The sequence below is a fragment of the Diaphorina citri genome, unplaced genomic scaffold (genome assembly GCF_000475195.1).
Source record: "Diaphorina citri unplaced genomic scaffold, Diaci psyllid genome assembly version 1.1 scaffold23, whole genome shotgun sequence".
Taxonomy (NCBI): Eukaryota; Metazoa; Arthropoda; class Insecta; order Hemiptera; family Psyllidae; genus Diaphorina; species Diaphorina citri.
Genome location: NW_007377461.1, coordinates 227,633 through 246,611, shown reverse-complemented (window position 1 = coordinate 246,611; position 18,979 = coordinate 227,633). Strand labels below are relative to the sequence as shown.

General features: G+C 39.0%; 1 protein-coding gene across 1 annotated transcript in view; it reads right to left on the bottom strand.

Moving 5' to 3' along the window:
• The window catches only part of LOC103509335 (U6 snRNA-associated Sm-like protein LSm1), a 39,744-nt gene that overhangs the window by 18,866 nt on the left and 1,899 nt on the right, over positions 1-18,979 (bottom strand). The gene's annotated exons all lie outside the window — the stretch shown is intronic.

The following is an 18,979-nucleotide window of genomic DNA, read 5'->3' as shown; positions in this document are numbered from 1 at the left end:
CTTTTTATCTATTGAAACAAGTCTTTAATATTGATTGTTGGATTACGATGCGATTTGTTGCTCATTGTGGAACAAATCATACTCGAGTAACTCAGCAGGGGTATTCTTCTCAATGAATATTTCTTTCATATTGAACAGGCTGATAAGTTGGAATAAAAAATCACCAGAGAAGACTAAACTTGTCTCTCTTTCTAACATAATATTACGAGTAAATATTTTGATATATCATTTAGAGTGAATATTTTGGAGAACCAAAGGGACTTGATTCCGACGATCTGGTTACTCAAAATGAATCCCTGACTTTTTCCGATTATAAATTTCTTGCAAAATTCTCTGCTGCATAGAAGAGAAAAAGAGATACTTGGTGAGATGCTAATGATGCTATTACATCATGTCCTTTTTCAATAGTTGAAGAATTTTAGTTTTCCATCAGACCAACACCAAATAGAGCCTGACATTGGCAGGTCTTGATCTCTTGAACATGAGAGCCTACAGGTTATCATGAAACTCATCTTCAAACCCATTCAATTCTTGACGAACCACGACAGCGACATTGACGTAAAAGCCACACGATGAGTCCCGTGACATCAATGGGCAGTCGCTACATCAATGGACAGTCTTGACATCAAATGCCAAACCGCATCAACCCGATGGTAATGACCGCGGTGACAGAAATCTACCACAGGTCACTTCTTGGACTGCACATGGTCAATATGACTTCACTTGGGTTGCATCAATCATCACCGAGTAATAACTTGAAGCAAAGAATCTCACAGCATTTAACCGCAATCATGATCTGCGGGTTTGATTGGATTACTGGTTATGATCAAGCTCAACCCAGGGTCAACCACCAGGGACACCAGAAAGTAGAGGGAGTAAATCATTACAGCGAGCTTTTTTTATGGGTTGTATAGAGGGAGCTGTAACTGCTGAGGTCTTATTAACCCGAAAGCGAAGAAAGAAGGAAGGATATGAGAAAGCCAGCCGTTTCGAGAACGAACTTCATCTGTTTGGGATAAAATCCGCCCCGGGCGGGAATCGACCCCGCTAGAGCGAGCTTACCTGATGATGATGATGTCCCGACTTTTTAGTATTGACATCCTTTTGGCATTTTGGCTCTTTTCTTTTTTTCCTTTTCTAGAATTTCTTCGTTGACAAGACAGCTACAACACAAATTAGGGATCATCTATCGGTAACGGTCATCCCTTTGCTCCAGTTTAGCATCCGCCATTTACATCGTCCGAAATTTAATATTAATGAATTCATATTGCATAGGAATTTATTGTTTTCTAAGAGTGCATTGCTGAAATTGAGACTAATATGAATGGTACATACTAGTACCCCTGAGTGACTAACCTATCTTATTAGTGGGTCGGTTATTCCATTCAAAGCATGCATTATCCTAACCGACAGTCTTGATGTGTTAACTATTGAATTGTATGGAAACATTGGAAACCGTGTTAGGTAAATGTATGAAATTATGGAAACAGACTGGACGTGTAAAAACCGAGATAGGTTGTGCAACTGTGGTTTTGATTGCACTTCAGAATCCGACTGAAAAGACGCAAGTTTCATGGTCAAGACTGATAACGTTAGAAATCGTAACGGACTTTCATAATGTTTGGTCACTGGACCACCATATGTCTCTAGTACTCTAGTGGGTTCAATAAATAGGGTGTCTACCAGACTGGAAAACGGACATTGTCACAGAATTTCGATGAAATCAGAAAAGCCGATTCAAGATCAAGAGCTATTATTCGGTAACTCAAATTTGTAACAGCCTGCTTTAACTTATAAAAAGCGTCAGCCATTCTGCCACCTATGCAACGAAGGAATCTCCTCCCCAACCAAGGCCCCAGTAAAAATATAAAAAATTATGAATAAATAGGGTGTCTACCAGACTGGAAAACGGACATTGTCACAGAATTTCGATGAAATCAGAAAAGCCGATTCAAGATCAAGAGCTACTCAAATTTGTAACAGCCTGCTTTAACTTATAAAAAGCGTCAACCATTCTGCCACCTATGCAACGAAGGAATCTCCTCCCCAACCAAGGCCCCAGTAAAAATATAAATGATGCTCTTGACGCCACTGACTTAGAGGAAGAATGTAAAATCTGTGAATTGAAAAGTCAGAGAGAAAAACACGCATACCAATACAATTTGATTCCTCGAGAAAACGAGAAAATGTCTGCACATTTCGCAATCGTAACGCACATCTAGATGTTAAGGGGGTTGAGAAAAACATGCCTGTCGGAAATCAAGGCATCTTCAAGTCAAAGAACAATGGTGGAAGAATGTAAAATCTGTGAATTGAAAAGTCAGAGAGAAAAACACGCATACCAATCCAATTTGATTCCTCGAGAGAACGAGAAAATGTGTACCCCTAAGGAGGCCCAAAAGGCTTGATTAATATAATAGGTAGGCATAATTAATTAATTAAGATAGAACCTAAAACTCAACAAGCAAAATTTATGTCCATTTGGTGATAAACATGTAGGCCAACTTTTATTAAAATCAGACAAAACGTTTCAGGTTTCAGAGAATGATCACATTTCATCAAAATCGCATAAACCATTCGGAAGTTACGCTAAAGCAAATCGACAGACAATGAGACAAATACATAAATGCAAACACGAGTAAAAAATTCCAACTCTCGTCATTCGTTCAAACGCGTGCTGTAATAGCAGAGAGCTTACTAGATACATACATACTTGAAACATAAAAATAGTAAATTTAATAGGACTTCTATTAATTTGACTTTGACAAGATTTACGAGTTCTTCGCATTTCACAAGTCTCCTTGGGGAATGATCTCAAAGGATCATCCAAAATACCAAGAGAGATAAATATGTTATCATCAAATGTGTTCATTATTTTAATTATCACCTCTGCGACCTTCAACTTTTCAACACATCAATTGTGTTTTGTGCTGGATTTTTTCGCAGGATTTAAATTATTGGTGTGAGTATATGATTTACGTAATTTGGCTGTGAAGTTCTCTATTCTGACATGACATACGAGTATTGTATAGAGAGGTATGTCTAACCCCCCGAGTCTACAATCTTACGTTAAAGTGTAAAAGTGTTTGTTGTATGCTCGGAGACTCGAAGGGAGGAAAGTCATCTCTTATCCTCCCTCTATGGCGATAAATTCTTACTTAGTCTAAATCACACTTGATTCTTGACCTATGGGGGTCATAATCATCATTTCCAACTGGTTTCTTCAATCTCGAGTCTGGTTGTCTGTATAATTTTATATCGATGTACCTTTCCGATATGTCTGTATACAAAAGTTCTATAATTATTCAAGAGTGTAAAGTTCTCCATGCAATATGTATGTATTCAATAATACTTTACCATGTAATAATATGTATGTACTTAGTTTATTCTACGTAATATGTGCTTTGTTCAATTATACATTGCCTTTTCGCCCTCCGGTGGTGTGTCGTACAATGTTGTCCCCTATCATTAGTCAGCTATGTTGGTTATTTCCAAGTCTAGGTTAATATGTTGTTTGCGAAGATGATACAAAGAGATTACTAAATTAAGTATCGGAATGAAGACCTTCTTGTCTGTATCGTGCCATGAAGACATTGAAAAGTAAAAGCTAACTGCTGCTGTTACAGAAAAGCAAGAGAAGGTTTATATCTAGATTCTATAGAAGATATCATCAACATTCACAGAAACTACAAATGTAGACCTATCCATATCAACAGAACATCAGAAACAAGCAACATGTGTCAATACTTACCGAGAACTAAAGATTGTAAATTGAGAACAATCTATCCATATCAACAGAACATCAGAAACAAGCAACATGTGTCAATACTTACCGAGAACAAAAGATTGTAAATTGAGAACAATAAAAAAAATCAGCTCAATATAAAAAGGACTTCGCTGTACATAAAACTGACATGGAAAGTTTCGTTGAAAATCAAAGTGGCCTTTACCGAGATACCTGGAAAACGGTCGGGGTGAGAAGGCCAAGAAGAACGAAACAATCGATGATGTAAATCCCGATCTCAATGAGACATAAGACATTAAAACAGAACATCATCCATTGAAAGAATGAACAGAGAAAGGAAAGAGGAAACTCATGTATCAGAACATCTGAAGTCTGCTTTGAAATTTAGTTCCAGCAATTCTTTCGTGAAGTAGATAATGAAGTCTGCCTCTGCACAAATTCTAAATCTAATCCAAATCATCTGTGCGATGTTTAAGGTTGAGGGTTTTACAGTTTTTGATTATAAGGAACGGATTTAAACCAAGATAACACAGAAGATGAATGTGTGAATAAGATAAAAACTAATTATGAACCTTCAGCGAATTTAGTGATCATTAAGTACCGTCAGTGATATAATTGAATCTCCCTGATTGTTCTCCTAATTGCTTAATTGGTCTCTGCACAATGCGTTGGTAGCTAGGCATTGTTCAAAGAACCCCTATGGTGTGGGTTACACTTGGAATTATTGTTTTCTACGTTTAACGAGTCTTAGTTTTTCCTTGTAATTTCCTTCAGAATTTTCTCAACTTTAACAATTGCTGGGAGTTCTCCCACTCTATCGTTGTCACCTAATATGCTTCTTGTTTCGACCGATAATTCATGGATAGCATCATCAGGTATTTTTCAAGGTACATATAAAACAAAGCTGAACACCATAAACTACATAATAGTTTTTCCTTGTAATTTCCTTCAGAATTTTCTCAACTTTAACAATTGCTGGGAGTTCTCCCACTCTATCGTTGTCACCTAATATGCTCCTTGTTACGACCGATAATTCATGGATTGTATCTGGTATTTTTCAAGGTACATATAAAACAAAGCTTTCTTCTTCACAGAACACCATAAACTATATGCCAAGACCATTTCATATTCCTGAACACTTCCACTTTCAAAAAACAATGTGCTATGGCATAATACGAGTACGTCATGACATTCTTAAAAACAAGAAGAAAACCTCCGCACGTTCTCAGAACAGAGAACAAGAACAGTTTAATCACATCTTCTTCTAAACTTTAAAATCTTTAGATCGTGCAGTATCAACGAATATCACAAGGCAAAAAATGGCAAATTACCTCTCAAGTATACCATATTTATGTCATCCATTAATAAGACATAAACATTCCATATTCGGCACAGGCGAAACGGTCAGATTGACCAATCGAAAACACCATCTCGCGAAAGACACAAGTAAGAGGGACGATCAATTATCGAATGACCCCTAGAGGTGTCTGCGAGTCTGTCAGGCGGTTTTGATGATTATGAACTTGGAGAGGTTTGCACATGAATTGCATATCGCACCAGACATGTACACTCTTATCATAAGTGTAGACACGGCACGTACATTACCGAGTTATTTATGAGATCGCAACGGTAGAGTCTGGTGAAGATAATTGGACCTTTTTGTCCTCTTACTTCAGTGGACAGACCTCGATGGAACGCTAAATGCTTACAGACGAAATAATGCAGGTGTCGTGTCAGGAGGTTTTTACAATCGCTAGATTGATGAGCTCAACAAATGATTCTGCTCGTGCTAAACAGAAAAAGTTCGTATGAATAGATATGATTGAGACGAGGCATATTACAAACGATTTGCACTTTGTAATACAAGAGTTGTGATTTGTAACGTGTTTCGTACCCCGACTACATAGGTACCTATCATGTTGAAAGGCTCTTTAGACTTCTGCACAAGCGTAGATTGCGTAAACAAAAGTCCAAACACAAACCAACAAAGTGCTCCGGGTAGGGTAACCCCCTAGTAATGGGTATACCTAAAAAACTGATTACACAAAATTCAACTGATTGGCCATAAGGAGTGCGAAAATTAGCTGACTGACCATAAGGCAATATGTAAAATGGCGGTTTACATCGTTTGGCGAAAGAAAATTTCGGAAAAGTCGTACCATTTTCCAGTAGTACAGGAAAAACCACTTTCAGGATCATTAAACTCGGTAATTATGCATAAGACACGTCAATGGCAAATTTACTGAAAATTTCTATATTAGAGGAAAAACTTACTTTAAGAGTGTGCTAGATGTAGTTTTGACCGGCGCGAACGACATGTTGTAACACATACTTTTTGCGTTTAACCTAACCCTAACCTAACACTGGTCACTGCTCATTCGTGCGTTTAACCTAACCCTAACCTAACACTGGTCACTGCTCATTCGTGCGTTTAACCTAACCCTAACCTAACACTGGTCACTGCTCATTCGTGCGTTTAACCTAACCCTAACCTAACACTGGTCACTGCTCATTCGTGCGTTTACAACCCTATTTCAGGGTGCACTCAGCCTCGTCAGGACGACAAATTCCAAAACTATTTTTGTTATCGTCCCGGAATCGAAGAGAGTAGGAAGACAGCATAGGAGAAAGCCAGCCAAAAACGAACATTATCCGTTCAGTATCGCACCCACACAAGGGCGGGAATCGCACCCACGGCCTAGCGCTTACAAAGCAGACGAACTACTAATTAGGCTGGCGAGACAGAGAGAAATTAGCACATTTTCACAACATAACTGCAACGGCTAGCTCCTTTGTGGGAATTCCACTAATACCAGACGTCACACACATCTAACTCGATATCTCATCCAATAAAATCACTGAATTTATGTACAACAAGAACCGAAGACACCCGTGTTAAACATCTTCTGACCAATCTAGTGGATCGAGGATCGGGTTTGTGCATCAAAGTTGACCTAATGTCCGTGACCATCCGTCAACTTGTAATCATTTATATTTTTATATGTTTAGACGACTATTACAAGTTGCAATTGCAAGTGCGGTTGCCCCAGAGCATAAAACTAACGGTTTAGACTGTTTAAAGCATCATTTGATTCATTGGCATTGTATGGATGATACGCTCAAGTGCAAATAATTTGGTATAGATTGCATTTCCATCCCTTTACTCTGACAGAATTTTGTGAATGTCTTGAAAATATTTTTCAACGTTTTGCAGTACCAACTAAAAGCTCATGGTGTTGCCTAACATATTGTCTTTGGTTGTCTCGTTGGCTCAATTTTCAACGGCAAAATTGTTGATACTGAAAGTCCCAAGGACAGTCTCGACTTTGTTTGCTCATGAGGGTAGACATAGAATTAAGAATATAATGCCGATTTATGAGAAGCTATAAATGAAGCCATTTATAGACCTATTGATGATGAAGATTCTACGCTCAGAAACGTGGGCCAAGGTCGTATGGATGCAGCCTTTGACAATTGTCACAAAGACTTGGAAGCTACCTACCTACCAGGATGGAACTTTCTAATCTAATGTACAAGGACCCAACACTGTGGAAGTATCTAACATGAAATGTTTAGGGACAGTTGGTTTAGTGTCAATATCAATAGGAAAATGAGTTAAATACATTCTGAGAAAACTATTTTCAACCATGTCTAGATACAATGGTGGGTATGATGATAATGACAAGCATAAGAACAAAATACTCAGTAGAAATAGTAGACAACATTTTGGTAGCTCGATTACCAGACTGCCGCTGTATTATCTCATTTGTTAAGTCACACTTGCTCTATATCTACTAATAATTCTACAAATTATAATCAGTCTTGATATCAAGTTCATCATCGTTCTTTGTAATTTATATCGCTCAATTCATGTGCATTCTTCAGATATTCCTCAAGTTCCGGACCCAAAATCTTCCTCATAACACGGATACAGTGTAAAGATCGAAAGATAAGAGTCCGAAAATTACAAGATAGGGTCAATAGATTACTTAATTGTCGAAGTGAAATGATGAGATAATATGATGAACTTATTAATAAATAATCAAAGAGCACGATTATTGTCTGAAGTATCAATCTCCATTATGCATACGATTATTTAACAATATTATTATCTCACCTCATCTTATTTTCACAATTTTGCTGCCACCCACCCTTACAAAAATTATCATAATAACATAATCTGCGAATTTAACTTAAGGGTAGGAACACCCCCTCGAGTAAATTACAAAAAATTCGTAGAAGTCTGTAAGATAAAAGATCTGGTACATCATTTGAATATGACATGAAGAACTTTAATGAATCTTGAAGATTCAAGTGAGCCTTTCGGTCTGTATGACCTCTGACAATGGGGATCAAAGCTTAGTTTTCATTTCAGTAGATGGATAAGTACCAATATAGGTACATATCCAAAAGATTTCTGGTTGTTGTTGTTATTGTTGTTGTAGCGACTTCAGTTGTAGCCGAATGGTGATGGCAGACTAAAGAGAAGATTATAGATTTCTGGTGATCCTCCCTCGCTCGCGTCAGTACTTGGTTCAGAAAATTTCTCTGCCCATCCAGCCCATCCAAAGGGGCAATTTGCTCGAGCATCATGAGCACGTTACCCTCAAGGAAAAAGTATTGCCATATTTTCAAAGGTTTTTCATCTATCACACATTTACACTCTAAGATAACTTTTGTAAGGCGTGCAATATATGAACAAAGTGCGAGATTCCTACTGGTACAAACACAAACCCTTTAAATAGTCTCCTACATAATTTTCAGTCCAGCTAACCATTCTAAGCACTACTATGTTTGATGAATCTTGAAGATTCAAGTGAGCCTTTCGGTCTGTATGACTTCTGACAATGGGGATCAAAGCTTAGTTTCCATTTCAGTAGATGGATAAGTTCCAATATAGGTACATATCCAATAGATTTCTGGTTGTTATTGTTGTTGTAGCGACTTCAGTTGTAGCCGAATGGTGATATGGCAGACTAAAGAGAAGATTATAGATTTCTGGTGATCCTCCCTCGCTCGCGTCAGTACTTGGTTCAGAAAATTTCTCTGGCCATCCAAAGGGGCAATTTGCTCGAGCATCATGAGCACGTTACCCTCAAGGAAAAAGTATTATTAATAATAATAACAATAGACTCTAGAGTAGAAGGTAACCACTAGGTGAGGTTAACGCCAGAGGCGTTCTCTACCACCTAACCCTTAGAGCTCCATTATTATGTGGTCACACTCTCAAATAAATGAGGATAAAATTCCATGCCTCGGCTGGGATCGAACCCACGCCCTCCTGTTTACCAGGCGAGCGTCTTGACCACTACGCCACCGAGGCAGGTATTGCCATATTTTCAAAGGTTTTTCATCTATTACACATTTACACTCTAAGATAACTTTTGTAAGGCGTGCAATATACAAGGTGCGAGATTCCTACTGGTACAAACACAAACTCTTTAAATAGTCTCCTACATAATTTTCAGTCCAGCTAACCATTCTAAGCACTCATCTATTACACATTTACACTCTAAGATAACTTTTGTAAGGCGTGCAATATACAAGGTGCGAGATTCCTACTGGTACAAACACAAACCCTTTAAATAGTCTCCTACATATGTAGTTTTCAGTCCAGCTCACCATTCTAAGCACTACTATGTTTGTTTATTCTAAAATTCTACTTTTCCAAAATCCTATAATCACACATAATGGACAGTCTAAGTAAAGTTCTACCAATACTGAATCCTCTATACATGGGAAGCGAAAAGTTCTCTGGAAGTGGAGGGGGGGATACGAACTGCAGACCTTCGGAATGGTGAGTAGAAGGGTTGAGTACATAAAGTTAAAATCCATTAGCTATAAAGTATTGGAGTCATCTCGGGATTTTGTACAGTCTTAGTTCGAGTGTTGTTCGACAGAATATCTTCTACCAACATGAATTCGGTTAGTTCGAAAAGTGTGATAAAGTGCTGAGTTTTCTCGACTTGCGAAAAAGCTTCTTTCTAGCGAAATTCCTTTTTATCTTGATATTTTTCAAGTGGTTTTCAAATAGCAAGAAAAGGCTTCTTTTTAACAAAATTCCCTTTAGGGTTAAGCTATTCATTTTTCTTCTTTTATCTCGAGATTTTTCTAAGTGGTTTTCAACTAGCTAGAAAAAGCTGTATTTTTTTCATTTCTTTTATTTGATTAATTTTTGCTCCTTTTTCTCTCTTTCTCAAGATTTTCAAATCAAGTGTGCTTTTGAAAAGTTTACAAAGTTCTGCTTTTTGCTCTTTTTTCAAGTGCTTCACTAACCTGTGTTAAAGCGCCTTTTAGAAAAGTTCTTCTGGTGTCTTTTGGAATTTTTAACTAAATATCTATGTACTTATACATAAATCAATTTATTCAAGCTTTTTTGCCTATAAAAAATCTTTTTAAGTGTGCTGTTGTGGTACTTGCTTTTTTTTCTTTTGTTTTCACTAATTTCCAATTTTCCACTAATGCTTTTTAAGTTTCTAATAAGTTACTAACTTCAATGATGTTTTTTTTTTTTTTTTTTACTTTACACTAACCAAAAAAACTTTTATTTTATGGTTCAAAACTAACAATTTATCCTGATTTTTGTTTAATTTTATTGGACTGTAGGTACTTTGGTTGATTGGTTGAAATTACATTTATTTTGTCTGTTGTCTCTTTGTTTGGTCCGTGTAACTCTATAGAACGATTGGTCCCCTTAATATAAATTTTCCTAAAAAATATTCAAAACACAAAGGCACTTTCTTTTGTTGAGTGAGTTCAAAAACCCATATAAAACAACTGGCTAATACTTAGTTTTCTATTGAACTTGAATCTTTTGTTTGATTCAATTTTTTTAGGGGCACATGACATTCAAAGTCGCGCCCCTTTTAAAATTATTTATTATACAAAAATGACAAACAAACAAAAAATCTGTTTGGAACAATGAGCATTGACTGGAACAATGAGTACAACATTGACTGGAACAATGAGTACAACATTGACTGAAACAATGAGTACAACATTGACTGGAACAGTGAGTACAACATGGAACAGTGTGTACAACATTGACTGGAACAATGTGTACAACATTGACTGGAACAATGAGTACAACATTGGCTGGAACAATGAGTACAACATTGACTGGAACAATGAGTACAACATGGAACAATGTGTACAACATTGACTGGAACAATGAGTACACCATGGAACAATGTGTACAACATTGACTGGAACAATGTGTACAATATTGACTGGAACAATGTGTACAATATTGACTGGAACAATGTGTACAACATTGACTGGAACAATGAGTACAACATGGAACAATGTGTACAACATTGACTGGAACAATGTGTACAATACTGACTGGAACAATGAGTACAACATTGACTGGAACAATGAGTACAACATTGACTGGAACAATGAGTACAACATTGACTGGAACAATAAGTACAACATGGAACAATGTGTACAACATTGACTGGAACAATGAGTACAACATTGGCTGGAACAATGTGTACAACATTGACTGGAACAATGTGTACAACATTGACTGGAACAATGAGTACAACATTGGCTGGAACAATGAGTACAACATTGACTGGAACAATGTGTACAACATTGACTGGAACAATGTGTACAACATTGACTGGAACAATGAGTACAACATTGACTGGAACAATGAGTACAACATTGACTGGAACAATCAACATTGACTGGAACAATGAGTACAACATTGACTGGAACAATGAGTACAACATTGACTGGAACAATGAGTACAACATTGGCTGGAACAATGTGTACAAGATGGAACAATGTGTACAACATTGACTGAAACAATGAGTACAACATTGACTGGAACGATGAGTACAACATTGACTGGAACAATGTGTACAACATTGACTGGAACAATGAGTACAACATTGACTGGAACAATGAGTACAACATTGACTGGAACAATGAGTACGACATGGAACAATGTGTACAACATTGACTGGAACAATGAGTACAACATTGGCTGGAACAATGTGTACAAGATGGGACAATGTGTACAACATTGACAAAACTACTCGGTTTGTTGCCCAAGACTCGAACCTGGCTTGACCTACTGAAACACTGAGGCTCCAGAGCATTCGGATAACATAACGCCACTTACTTTCCGTGTCTGAAACTTCAATGAACCACTGGAAACGGGTACAATCAACATGTTATCAGTTGGTATCGCTAATTTCCAGCTTTTGATATGTAACCTTTTCATTTCAGCTTTGAAACCGGCAATGGTATCGCCGTACAGGAGCAAGGTGCCCTGAAGAACGCCGGCCAAAAGGATCTCGAAGCCCAAACTGCTCAGGGCCAATCCTCCTACACCTCCCCTGACGGCACGCCCATCCAAACCCAATGGTACGCTGACGAGACCGGCTACCACGCCTCCGGAGCCCATCTGCCAACCCCTCCTCCCATCCCCGATGAAATCGCCAAGGCCATCGCCACTCTGCCCAAGCTGGTCGAGGAGAACTACGCCCCCAACCCACAACCCGCCCCAGGCCGCGGATTCGGCAGAAAATAAACACATGTGATGTGAAACGATGCCTGCGCCGAGCGAAGTAAACAACCTGCGCGCGCATCTCAGTCCTTGAAGTTGACATCTCATTCCAAAGTGGTCTCTCTTCGTTGTAAAAAAAAATCTCCACTCTCATAATTCCACTCGTCTTGCTGTCTTTTGACGGCAACTTTCCTCGACGATTTTCAAAACTGTAACCGGATGTTTTCTATCGGTTTACGCAACTGGAACTTCATTTCTCTCTGTTAAGCGCCTTTTAGAAAAGTTCTTCTGGTGTCTTTTGGAATTTTTAACTAAATATCTATGTACTTATACATAAATCAATTTATTCAAACTTTTTTGCCTATAAAAAAATCTTTTTAAGTGTGCTGTTGTGATACTTGCTTTTTTTTTTCTTTTGTTTTCACTAATTTCCAATTTTCCTCTAATGCTTTTTAAGTTTCTAATAAGTTACTAACTTCAATGATGTTTTTTTTACACTAACCAAAAAAAACTTTTATTTTATGATTCAAAACTAACAATTTATCCTGATTTGGTTTAATTTTATTGGACTGTAGGTACTTTGGTTGATTGGTTGAAATTACATTTATTTTGTCTGTTGTCTCTTTGTTTGGTCCGTGTAACTCTATAGAACGATTGGTCCCCTTATTATAAATTTTCCTAAAAAATATTCAAAACACAAAGGCACTTTCTTTTGTTGAGTGAGTTCTAAAACCCATATAAAACAGCTGGCTAATACTTAGTTTTTTATTGAACTTGAATCTTTTGTTTGACTTTGATTCAATTTTTTTAGGGGCACATGACATTCAAAGTCGCGCCCCTTTTAAAATTATTTGTATTTATTACAAAAATGACAAACAAACAAAAAATCTGTTTATATCTCCTGACATTGACATTTGAACTGTCAGAAGTGTCGGAGCATGTGAGTTGAAAATTGAGAAGACTCTAATCGGTGCTATTATTTCCATCAGCAATTACCTACCTACAATTACTACTCTTGTATAGAAAAAAACGTGTCTACAGACTGAGAAGGCGCACAAGTTCACGTAATTATTAAGTTTGGTACACGCGCTTTGTCTGCAGACTTATCTGCCAACTTGGTCTGACAACTTTGAAATAGGTGTCGTCATTTTTTACAACTAGGTCTTTTCGTGACGGGGTTTTACCTACCATTCGGTGACAAACTACCCGCCTCCTCAATTGACCCGCACTCAGCCTGAGTGGAGCCGGTAAAAACCAGCACGCGATTGTCCAAATGGTCACCATCCGGATACTAACAACGCGCAACGTTTCTTAACTTCAGTGACCCATTGGGAACTGGTGCATTCAACTTGCTATCGCCGCCGTCACCGCCATCTTGGAAATTCTTTCAAGTTCTGAAGGAATTTTCAAGATGTTCTCCTGACAAAATGTAAAGCAAAAACTGAATAACTCGGCAAAAACACTTTTGAATCACACACAAATAACATCACCCGAGAAAATGTAAAGAGATGAGGTAAACAAGAGAAACTAGGCACCTTTCCCTTGAATCGAAGTTACAACCCAGCATCAGCCGAGCGTAGCAAACAATCATGACTTGCAAAACAATATGTTTAGATACAATCTACAAACACACAACTTTGAAAAAACAAAGCAGAATTAGCAATAAAAACCAAAGAACTAAGTAAAAATTAAAAGAAAGACTCCTCGAAATTTCGTCAACCGAGCACGAATTTTGAATCAATAAAATGTTAGTGTAAAGAAACTACCTTTGCTAAAACAATAAGTACAAGAATTACAACATTGACTGGAACAATGAGTACAACATTGACTGACAATAAAATGTTAGTGTAAAGAAACTACCTTTGCTAAAACAATAAGTACAAGAATTACAACATTGACTGGAACAATGAGTACAACATTCAGGAAAAGGTATGTGGAAAGCCCCTACTTAGCTTACCAAGATTATCTTCTTATAACTCAAAACTGTAGAAGTATAGGCAACCAGTGTTAGTGAAAACTCAGTCTGCTCTATTAGAAACAGAAGACACAGAGGCCGTGGTTACGAACAGGGCCATCGTAGGCCATCGTCGGCCTTTTTGCGTGTAAAGTTGGCGGGAAATTCGAATTTTTTATTTGGTATAGATTGCATTTCCATCCCTTTACTCTGACAGAATTTTGTGAATGTCTTGAAAATATTTTTCAACGTTTTGCAGTACCAATTAAAAGCTCATGGTGTTGCATAATATATTGTCTTTGGTTGTCTCGTTGGCTCAATTTTCAACGGCAAAATTTTTGATACTGAAAAAGTTTCATCAGTTATGTCAACGAGCCACCAGTAGATGGAACCTACAAATTTGCGTGAGTATCTATCTGGTTGTTTCCCTTCTTCATATAACTCTACCTATGATTCCTAAACTTTCTTGACTTGGCGGGGCGGAGTGCTACCGCGCTCCTCAACTTCCTAAGATTTTTAGTGACAGAGGTTCTGAACTCCAATTGTCTTCAATCAAGCCGCCTATTCACACTACCTCACCCAGCCTGAGTGGGGTTGTGAAAAGCTAGCAGCACACGATTGCAGCAACCCTTGCCTTAGTGAACGCCAGACCTCAAGCTCCCCCAGCCTCCCCTATTCCCATCATCAGTTATGTCAACGAGCCACCAGTAGATGGAACCTACAAATTTGCGTGAGTATCTATCTGGTTGTTTCCCTTCTTCATATAACTACCTATGATTCCTAAACTTTCTTGACTTGGCGGGGCGGAGTGCTGCCGCGCTCCTCAACTTCCTAAGATTTTTAGTGACAGAGGTTCTGAACTCCATTTGTCTTCAATCAAGCCGCCTATTCACACTACCTCACCTAGCCTGAGTGGGGTTGGTAAAAGCTAGCAGTACACGATTGCACAGAAGGGCATACATTCGGATAACATAACGCCACTTACTTTCCGTGTCTGAAACTTCAATGAACCACTGGAAACGGGTACAATCAACATGTTATCAGTTGGACACGATTGCACAGAAGGGCACCCATTCGGATAACATAACGCCACTTACTTTCCGTGTCTGAAACTTCAATGAACCACTGGAAACGGGCACAATCAACTTGTTATCAGTTGTTATCGCTAATTTGTACTCGTTTTTCGATTGCAAATATTTCAACGGGTTACTTTCTGGTGTTCTCGTGTTGACCTTATCAGTTGGTATCGCTAATTTCCAGCTTTTGATATGTAACCTTTTCATTTCAGCTTTGAAACCGGCAATGGTATCGCCGTACAGGAGCAAGGTGCCCTGAAGAACGCCGGCCAAAAGGATCTCGAAGCCCAAACTGCTCAGGGCCAATCCTCCTACACCTCCCCTGACGGCACGCCCATCCAAACCCAATGGTACGCTGACGAGACCGGCTACCACGCCTCCGGAGCCCATCTGCCAACCCCTCCTCCCATCCCCGATGAAATCGCCAAGGCCATCGCCACTCTGCCCAAGCTGGTCGAGGAGAACTACGCCCCCAACCCACAACCCGCCCCAGGCCGCGGATTCGGCAGAAAATAAACACATGTGATGTGAAACGATGCCTGCGCCGTGCGAAGTAAACAACCTGCGCGCGCATCTCAGTCCTTGAAGTTGACATCTCATTCCAAAGTGGTCTCTCTTCGTTGTAAAAAAAAATCTCCACTCTCATAATTCCACTCGTCTTGCTGTCTTTTGACGGCAACTTTCCTCGACGATTTTCAAAACTGTAACCGGATGTATTCTATCGGTTTACGCAACTGGAACTTCATTTCTCTCTTAATCATCTTCCACTCTCATAATTCCACTCGTCTTGCTGTCTTTTGACGGCAACTTTCCTCGACGATTTTCAAAACTGTAACCGGATGTTTTCTATCGGTTTACGCAACTGGAACTTCATTTCTCTCTGGGAGATCGTAAAACCCTAGTCACAGGTCCACCCCCAAGCGCAGGACTCCAATGAAGTTACCAAACTGTAAAGCTTTTCTTATGGTTACCAAATTGGACCTTTCTCTGATTGGACAGAGGGAGGCTCATTGTGATTTCACTCCTCCTTTCTCTCTTGGAGATCGTAACCCTAGTCACAGGTCCACCCCCAAGCGCAGGACTCCAATGAAGTTACCAAACTGTAAAGCTTTTCTTATAGTTACCAAATTGGACCTTTCTCTGATTGGACAGAGGGAGGCTCATTGTGATTTCACTCCTCCAAAAAAAGATTTACCTCGTTCAAACGCGAGGTAGACGAATAAAATTGGACATAAATGTGTATTTATTTTTTATAAAAATAATTTTTACGCTTGTTTTCTTTACTTTGACGTCAACAATATTGGTTCTAAGTTCTAATCTTGCTGTTGAAGATAAAAAATAATTTTTACGCTTGTTTTCTTTACTTTGACGTCAACAATATTGGTTCTAAGTTCTAATCTTGCTGTTGAAGATAGGCAGTGGCAGTGGGAGTATCTAATCAAGTTGATTGGAAGTTTGAAGCGTCTACGCGTTGAACTACCTGAATCCGTATGTCTTACACGAACTATACCCGGGTGCCTGGGTTCCCCAATCAATTGTCTACTCTGGAAAACACATATCAGAGCTGATGAGCATTTTTTCCCCCTTTTTCTTAAGTGGCAGGGTTCTCCTGGAGGAGCTCTTCCACCCAAACACCCAAAATTTTGAAGTGATCCAACTATTGACAACAATATTTGGATAAACAGCTTCGTTTCAATTTTGACAAAAGAAAAGACCGTGAACCCCTTCTGAAGAGAAGTTTCGACTGTTAGATAACTTCCAATACTTGCCCATCAACTGACGACTGAACAACGAACCGTGGACCCAGTCACTAAGGTAATTCAATCGCTTATCAATCACCTTCCGATCTCGGCAATGTTGACTATGCCGGCGGCTTGCTTCTGCTGCAGGTAGGTGATGAAGCCGGACTGGAGATAGGCAGACTGTTGAACCACGTCCACCTCGGTGCGACCACAGGGGAGAGCGAGCAACATGCAGTGCTCCCCGTCCGTCTGTGAATGAGAGACCCGAGATTAATTTTTTTTTTTAAGAGGTTTGACAGAGGGAACTGTAACTGCTATGGTCTTATCGTCCCGATTTTTTTTTTTTTTTAAGAGGTTTGACAGAGGGAACTGTAACTCTAGGGTCTTATCGTCCCGAAATCGGAGAGAGAAGGAAGACAGGATAGGAGAAAGCCAGCCGTTCCGAGAACGAACATTATCCCATCAGGATAAAATCCGCCCCGGGCGGGAATCGAACCCACGGCCTAGCGCTTACAAGGCAGACGCACTACCAACTAAGCTAACTAGGCTGGCCCGAGATTAAAATGATGCAGTCTTTGAAATAAAATAAGACGAGGCAATCGAAAAAAAATAAGACATTTCGAGCCGAGCGTGAAAGCCCTAATCAAATAAAGATCGTTCCTTTGAATAAAACACTACCTATGTAAGCTACATTTTAGAACTTGATTTGACGACAAAAGTTACTCATGTAACTTGTGAACATTAGCTAGAAATCGTCTGAAATTTGTAGTCTCTGGAGAGAGAGAAAAAAAAATCTCCAATATCAAAATTTGCTACAATGTCCCTCAATTAACTTAACTATCACTTTGGTTACTTCCAATATTCCCTGGAATAAGAAGATACCCAGCATCAGCCGAGCGTAGCAAACAATCATGACTTGCAAAACAATATGTTTAGATACAATCTACAAACACACAACTTTGAAAAAAACAAAGCAGAATTAGCAATAAAAACCAAAGAACTTTAAGTAAAAATTTAAAGAAAGACTCCTCGAAATTTCGTCAACCGAGCACGAATTTTGAATCAATAAAATGTTAGTGTAAAGAAAATAACTTTGCTAAAACAATAAGTACAAGAATTACAACATTGACTGGAACAATGAGTACAACATTGGCTGAAACAATGAGTACAACATTGACTGGAACAATGAGTACAACATTGACTGGAACAATGAGTACAACATTGACTGAAACAATGAGTACAACATTGAATGGAACAGTGAGTACAACATGGAACAATGTGTACAACATTGACTGGAACAATGAGTACAACATTGACTGGAACAATGAGTACAACATTGACTGGAACAATGTGTACAACATTGACTGGAACAATGTGTACAACTTTGACTGGAACAATGTGTACAACATTGACTGGAACAATGTGTACAACATTGACTGGAACAATGAGTACAACATTGACTGGAACAATGAGTACGACATGGAACAATGTGTACAACATTGACTGGAACAATGAGTACAACATTGACTGGAACGATGAGTACAACATTGAACCCAATGGTACGCTGACGAGACCGGCTACCACGCCTCCGGAGCCCATCTGCCAACCCCTCCTCCCATCCCCGATGAAATCGCCAAGGCCATCGCCACTCTGCCCAAGCTGGTCGAGGAGAACTACGCCCCCAACCCACAACCCGCCCCAGGCCGCGGATTCGGCAGAAAATAAACACATGTGATGTGAAACGATGCCTGCGCCGAGCGAAGTAAACAACCTGCGCGCGCATCTCAGTCCTTGAAGTTGACATCTCATTCCAAAGTGGTCTCTCTTCGTTGTAAAAAAAAATCTCCACTCTCATAATTCCACTCGTCTTGCTGTCTTTTGACGGCAACTTTCCTCGACGATTTTCAAAACTGTAACCGGATGTATTCTATCGGTTTACGC